Genomic DNA, 7,619 nt, shown 5'->3' on the forward strand with positions numbered 1-7,619 from the left:
CTGAGAGGCCCGATCCCCCCCGGAGTAACTGGAAACAGCCCATGCCCGTGGACCAGCGGCTCAGGAACAGCGCGTGGAAAAATCATGTCATTCTGGCACACAGAGAGGGATCTGATTATTCTGTCGTATCTCTGTGCCAGGAGTGTCATGACATCAGCATGCTCTGAGCTGTAAAGCAAACCTCTTTCCACTGCCTTCTTCAGGAGAGGGTCAGGGGAAACCGGCTTGCAAGGGTTCCTGGCTGCTCCTGGCCGGCCTTTTCCATGGCCCCTGGATGCTCACTTACTAGCCCACAGCAGGGGCCCACTCCACTTCTGCTCAGCACCACTATAAACAAGTGCTGCATTTGCTGGTTGCCAAGGTGTTGAGGGATGACTTGTGCATATGTCCAAAGGGAGGCGTCCAGAAGGGCAGGGCTCTATGCTGCCCTCAGGCCATCCTGGTCCCTGACATTGATGGAAGCACCGGTCCCACTTGCTACTAAGGTTTTGAGACATTGTAGCAGTACACGGGCTTGGCTTTAACTCTGTTTTCCTTCCCCAGATCATTTGTTCACACTCACTTTCTAAAAGCATCATCGTGCAACACCACAATTCCTCATCCAATGACCAGGAGAAAAATAAATAATAGTCCCTTAGCATACCAGCATACCAACCCACCAACTCATCTACCCACCAACCAAGAAACACATCATTCATTTTCCTTAATCCTCTTCACTGTAGTATATTACACCTGAATTTATACAATTTCAATATTTTCACAATAGAGTTGAACAATGAACACTGGTTTGTATAACATGGGAGAAAAAAACAGAACTGTTTTTCTGAGGGGAGGAGTCTATCTTGGTCAGATGACATAATGAACAGTCCTACATACACGAGAATCACATACGTGTGTGTGTGTGTGTGTGTGTGTGTGTGTGTGTGTGTGTGTGCGTGCGCGCGCGCGCGCTGTCTGCATGGAGGTCAGAGGTTGATATCAGCCATCCTCCTCTATGTCTCTCCACCTTTTTTTTTTTTTTTGACACACAGTCTCTCTCTGAACCGGAACTCACTCATGGTCCAGGCTGGCTAGTCTGAGCGCTCTGGGATCCACGTACCCTGCTCCCCTAGTGCTGAGATTCCAAGTGTAGATAGGTAACCATGCTCAGCTTTTTACACGGGTCCTCTGGATCTGAACTGAGGCCCCCAGACTCGCATAATAAGCACGTTACCAACTGAGCCATCTCTCCAGAGCCCAGCTTTTGACTTCGGAAATTCTACTTCTTTAAAATGGAAAACTTATCCATTATTAGCGACTTTGTTTGGGGGAACTAACCGCTGTAATGAAGATACCGGTACAGGATCATCTTGACCGAAAACCGTTTCCCTTAATATCAGACAATTCAAAAATAAATGGGTTGTTTAAGAGTTTCTTGCTGGCAAACACTTTTTCAAGAGTCTCATTCTATTTCTCCAGTACTAGGAATGTCACTCACTGGGGTGTGGCTCATCTGTGGAGCCTAGCTCGTTTCCTCCCCAGAACTGCAAAGCCATCCCTGACAGAACTTAACCTTTTGTGCTCCACCGACAAGTCACTGTAGACTTTAAAGAGTTATCTATTCATGATATTTTAAAAACTTATGTCCCAGCTTCCTTTTGGAAATCCTCAAGGAAACTGTAAAAATTTCACTTTGGTGTGGTCTTTTCAGAGTTATACTGACAGAGACCATCGGGGCCAATTCTATCACAGTCTAGCTATGAACCACAAAGTTCCTTTTTCTTTCTGGCTTGTATTGGGGTTTCCTTTCATCACCCAAGCTGACTCATTACAACAAAAAGTAGACCCATGGTCCTTGGTTATATATATAAAAAAAACCATAGTCAACCTTTTAAGCTTCATTGGTATTACCAGCAGAACTGATTGAATCTGTCACGTGAGTGAAATATAGCAGTTTTCTCTTTAAAAAACAGCCCATGAATCAACAGGCTCACTCAGTGGTAACTCCTCAATTAGTACCAAATTAAGGATGGAAAAATTAAATTACTAAACCCATGCACTCGTATCAACCTGTCCATCTATAGACATCATTCTGTCCACCTTCCCTTCCTTTTGAAGGCTTATTTAGAAGCATGAGTAATTCATTCACGCTAGCCATGGCTTATTTTGAGTTATCCATAAGTGTGCTTGCTAACTCTTCACCGAGGGTAACATCCTTTTATGTCTAGTGCTTTTTGTATAGCTCCTGCGTCGCTAGCCTTTAAATCCTCTGTATAAACATTTCTGGAAGCGTTTATTAAATCTATCCTTCTGTGTTTTCTGACTCGCCAGTGGATGGCATTGAGAACTCGCTGGTACCAGCAGGTGCTGCATTTGGCTTTCTTTAGGTTCCAGCTGCTTACAAGGATAGATTCTTGTCCCAGCCACCTAGGCTAGGACCACATTGGAAGGCGACCCGAAACCCAGCTCCACCAGACAGCAAGATAAATGGCTGCTGTTTAAGTTTTAAATCCCCCGGTGGGAGTAAATATTGTTCTAGGCAAAAAGGCCCGGCAAACATTGCGTCATCCTTACGGAGCTGTCTTGATTAAAACGGAATTTTTAGATTAGGTTGGTCCTAATCTAAAAGTATCTATCTTCCTGTCAAGGTTTTTGATTTTTTTTTCCCCTCCTCCCCCTTTTCTACTCTAAAAACGGACATATTGTTGGGGATGGTCAAACGCGGCTGACACCTCCCAAGGGGCATGGTCCCACTCCTGGTAATAGAAGGCCGCTGAACACCGACACTTCACTGAGGATAATGGCGACAGCAAAGGCTTAGTGGGGGGGGGGGGGGAGGCCAGTTGTCACCTAAGTGACAGGCAACAGCTGAGCTCACACATCTGGAGCTAGAGGAGGGCAAACCTTAACAGCCCCCCACTCTGTCTACACCTTGGGCCTGTCTGAAGATGGAAGTCTCCTTTACTCCAAAAGTACATTAAAAATATCTGATGGTGAACCACGTCAATTATATAACATCGGCGCAGACACGGCCTTCCCAAAGCGCTGATTAAAACCAGGCGGCAGACAGAACTGTTCAGGGACAGATAGGAGATACAATTTCATCAAGTATAATTTGTCTTTCATAAAACCTACCCTAAAAGCCACAAATGCAGCATTATTATTATTATTATTATTATTATTATTATTATTATTTAAACAGCTCAAGTGCACTTGGGCTCCACCAGAGATTTTTACATATGCTCCTTTTGGCCGGTTCGCGGTGCGTTCTTCTCCTGGATCGTGGCTGCAGCTCTGCCTGACACGTTTTAAAACCAGGAACCAAGTGCGTCAGGTTTAAGAATCTGAGTCCTCCCGGGGCGGGCTGGAACTCAAAGCGGTGCCAGCCGTCCCCGCGACCTCCCGGGTACACCCCCCCCCCGGGTACACCCCCCCCCCCCCCGTCTTCAGTCTCCCGAACGCAATCTGTGGACAATTTTCCCAAAGTCCCAAAAATAACACGGCCCTGCCAATAGTCGTTGGCGATGCCGTTTGTTTTTCTTAGCGGGCAATGAAAACTCAACAGCTCTCTGCTGCATCCCGAGTCCCGCTCCTGCTAATTATTAACAGACCTAGTTTCTTCCAACTTTTTCCGCCAGAAGGGAGGATGCCGCGGCTCCCCTTCTCTCCCACTGGCGAGCTGCGTGCACAGTGGGGTCTCCACGGAGGGCAGGCTGCGGCTGCCTCGCCAGGGCAGGCGGCCCTTCCCGGGAGCGCTTAGGGGCCGAGCCTCCCCGCAGACGCCAGTAGGTGACAGGCGATCCTCAGCCACTCACCCTCGCCTCCCCGCTCTCGCGTGGCCCGATTCCGGGCCATGCAGCTGGCCTCGGCGCCGAGGAGGGGTGGGGGAAGAGCGGGTACGACCTGGCTTGCCACGCAGCACGAGGGGGGCCGTGCGCCCCAGCCTCTGCGCAGCCCCAGCCTAGCAGCCCTCCCGGCGTCTTCCCCGCGCTGCCAAACCGCAGGACGTCCCACCCCGCGCCGTGACAACGCGGCCGGAGCCCGGCAACCCCCTCCCCCTGCCGCCCCTGGGAGCCACTCACCCCACGCGCGAACGGCGGCCGCGCGGTCTGCCTCGGCGGCGCCGGGAGCTGCGGTCCTCCTCCGCGTCGTCAGGCGCGCGCCCGCGTGCGCAGCCCCGGGAGCATCCGCAGCCCGGCCCGTGAAAGCGCTGCGGCCGCGCGGTTCCAGGTCAGCGCAGGCGGCGCGGGGCTGGCATGGTGGCGGCTCCCCGGCCGCTGCTCGGCTGCAGGCGGAGTGCGCGCTCCAGCCCGGGCCGCTGCAGAGCACCCGCCCCCGGCCGCCGCGCGGGCGCCAGCGAAATCCCGGAGCGCGGACGCCCGGGATGCAGGAGGCTCTGCGCGCCCACGCGCACAGTGCGGGGCCGCGATCCCTCCCGCCAGGCAGCACCCGCCGGGTTGCGGTCGGCGGGCCCGCGAGTCTCCGCCCCGGCCTCCCGCCCCTCCGCCATCCCCCTCCCGCCCCCCCCCCCCCCCCCCCCCATGCGATGCCCTTTTTAATGCTGTGGCCGCGGTTCAGCCAATAATCCAGATGGACTGATTGCGAGATAGGAAGGGTGAAGGGGAGGAAAAGGCAAACCCAATTTCCTCTGATCAAACAGTTTGACGGGGTCCCTATTAGGGTCCCTTTCCTTTGGGGGCGTGTATAGTGGGCACTAGTTAATTAAACTCTTGATTCCTTCCGGCGCTGTCGCCCCTGGTAAACCCACCTGGACTCGATCCTATCTCGTGTAATCCCCCAGGCTGGCCTTAGACTGCTCCGCAGCCAAGGAGGTGAGAGATTTCAGAGCACGAACCCCAAACTGAGGGTCTAAGGGGAAAAAAAAAAAAAAAAAAAAAAAACCCGAGGGCTGCAGCCGAGGACCCTCGGGGAACCACGGTTTCTGGGGCCAGGTCCGAGTTAGCCCGGCGCACTAGATGCGAGCTCCAAAGCCTTCATTCCATCATAAAGATCATTTTTCATTGACCAAGCCGTTCTCCGTGTTTTCCCTCTGCCCGGTTCCCAGGGCTGGGCTGTCAGGCTCAGTCGCCCACGTTCAACAGGGACTCACAGCCTGTTTGAAAGTTCTACCCTGACATTTGCGTCCCCTTAAACCTCAGCGCCCCTTACCTTCTCTACTTCCGGATCTGTGGAGTCACACGGTGGGCACTACGACCTCAGGCCTCAGAGGGCAGACCCCACAGCAGCTGGTAATGCCAGCCTGACAGATGTCCCTGCAAAGCAGGACCTTTGTAGACCTCTCCGTGGCTCCTAAACCTTCCAAGATGCTGTAAGTAGCATCTTGCAGGAAGAGAAGGTTTTGTGTGTTAGGAGTAGGGAGGTGATGTTGATGAATTTGTATCCCTTTTGAGAAAACCCAAAGCTGCCCATTTTAGGACTTTCTTTGGTATGTTCCATTTCTTTGGTGGTAAAGCAAAGGGGAGCCTCGGTAAAAATGGAACCAATCAATGACGAGGAAGATGGGAAGTACTAATAGCTAAGGACAAAGGAAGGAGAGAAAGTACCAGAGCTAGGGACTATCTGCCTCGGCTATTCCTGGAGTTCAGAACTTCTCACTCTGTTGACACCCTGGATGCCCCTGACCGCACAGGAGGCAAGGTTGTTGCCATTGAAATCCTCCCATTTGTTAGACTCTGAGCAAGAATGACCTAAGCCTTCTTGCTCCTCAGCCTTTCATTGGCCACAGCCTTTTAAGTTGTGTCTTGTCAGGTATACCAACACTTCTATTAAGCTGTGAGCATGGAGCTGTTAAACCAACCTTCCTGCCCAAGAAAACTGGCAAAAATGACTCATTCCATTTCCAGACGGAGTGAAAATTAGTCCTTTAAGGGGCGAATCTACTGTCTTTATTAACGTCTTCGACTCCTGTCTGTTTTCTCTCCGTAAAGCTTCAGAAGTAAAGTGGGTTTTCAAAAATTAAAAATTAAGTGATGTAGGGGAGGGTGGTTTGGAGGACAGTGATTGTGATTCCCCACAGTGTTGTCTCTGAGAGGGTCCTCTTCTGCAGCAGAGCTGGGTGGGAGGGGCTTGTGAAAGAATATTTGTGTAGCCTGCACTTGGAGTAGGTATTAGTATGTTATAGTATGACATGGGTATCGTAAGAGAGGACCTACAGTTGTAAATTCACAGAGACTTTTGTTAAAACTGAGCATCTATTATTTGTGGTGCAAACAGATTATCCACTATTCTCTCAAGAGGCTACCTCTTTGGGCAATGTACTAGAAACATCTTTGTAGCAATTTGCTTGGTTTTCAACCACGATGCTCAAGAAATTGCTCAGGTAGTTCAAGTGATGGTCTGAGATTGAGAATAGACTGGTTTCACATCTCCAGCCCCATCATCTGCCAAATGGACCCTAAAGGGATGTCATGAGCATGGCTGGCCCTCAATTCCTCCTCCGTAAAGAGGATGATATCCAAATCAGAGAACTATTGGGTTCCTAGGCTGAAGGAAACCTTTAATTAGTCAAAAGTGGATGACATTTCTATATCACTTTTTTTTTCCTCAGCACTTTTCCTTACTCCTGCCTCAATCTCAACTCCAGGGGACCTGATGTCTGCCCTCTTCTGGCCTCCATGGACACCCATTCACACAAAGTATTCACTCACAGAGACATAGACATACACATAAGGAAATAATAAAATATATTTTAAAATATAGTTTGATGGGTCAAAAGTAGCCTTCATTGTGAACTCCTGGGTTATTCCGGGTCTCTTACTAATGGGGCTCTCCCTTCTTCATCTTGTCACATAAACAGGATATCACACCTTTTGTATGTAAATCAATTCAGAATCATTTAAAGGCAACGATACCATTTTTTATAAAAAGCTATAACCCTCGTGTATTGAGCTGTAGCTACAAATTTCATAGGTTGAAGTCATTATCTCTGTTGCTTCAGAGTGCAGCCTTGTTTGGAGACAGGCTCTTTGCAGTTACAATCAAGGGAAACTAAAATCAAGGCTACTAGATTGAGTCCTAAACCTATACGGTTGAGTTTTTCTTGTATTCGTTTGTTTTTCTGAGACTAGGGTCTTATGTAGCCCAAGCTATCTTTAAACTTGCTGTGTATCTCAGGAAGACCGTGAACTCCTAATTCTCTTGCCTTCATCCCCTATACCATGTCTGATACGACTGATCATAGGAAAAGGAAATTTGGAGTCAGACATGTATCCAGGAAGGAGGCCACAAAGGTGAGGCTGGAGACTGTGGCAATATTTTTCAAGTCAAGGGACATAACGGATTGCAGCAAATTATCAGAAGCCAGTTGAGTGAGGGACAGCTCTTCTTAGGAGGAACCAACTGTACCTCTAACTTCACCTCGCACTTTATTCTTCAACTGTAAGGCAATGCATGTCGGTTGTTTAGGCTAGCCCACCTGGGAGGTTTCATGGGGGCAGCACCAGTCACCAAATGTGGTACCCAAGGACTCATGCTGTGAATGCTCTTGGTTTACTCAAGATGAAGAGTTCACAGCAGTTCAGACAAAAGAACCAAGGAGTTAAGCAAGAATCCAGCAGTGTTGACCATCCTGACTTCACATCCAGGTTGGACTGGTTCTCACCTTGTATTTGGTTTTTGTT

At 49.6% G+C, this 7,619-nt stretch overlaps 1 protein-coding gene across 4 annotated transcripts in view; it reads right to left on the minus strand.

Moving 5' to 3' along the window:
* Positions 1–4,838, minus strand: part of Prickle1 (prickle planar cell polarity protein 1) — a 97,894-nt gene extending 93,056 nt beyond the window's left edge. Inside the window, exon 1 of one of the 4 annotated variants that reach the window (XM_052748736.1) lies at positions 4,748–4,838. The gene's annotated coding sequence lies outside the window, so the exon portion shown is untranslated. Of the gene's footprint in view, positions 1–3,590; positions 3,722–3,794; positions 3,947–4,061; positions 4,187–4,747 lie in introns of those variants that run through there. The other 3 variants (XM_052748731.1, XM_052748733.1, XM_052748734.1) reach the window with 3 other exon arrangements.
* Positions 4,839–7,619: the final 2,781 nt, after the last annotated feature.

Source organism: Peromyscus californicus, unplaced genomic scaffold (assembly GCF_007827085.1).
Source record: "Peromyscus californicus insignis strain IS unplaced genomic scaffold, ASM782708v3 Scaffold_20__1_contigs__length_68692818, whole genome shotgun sequence".
Classification (NCBI taxonomy): domain Eukaryota; kingdom Metazoa; phylum Chordata; class Mammalia; order Rodentia; family Cricetidae; genus Peromyscus; species Peromyscus californicus.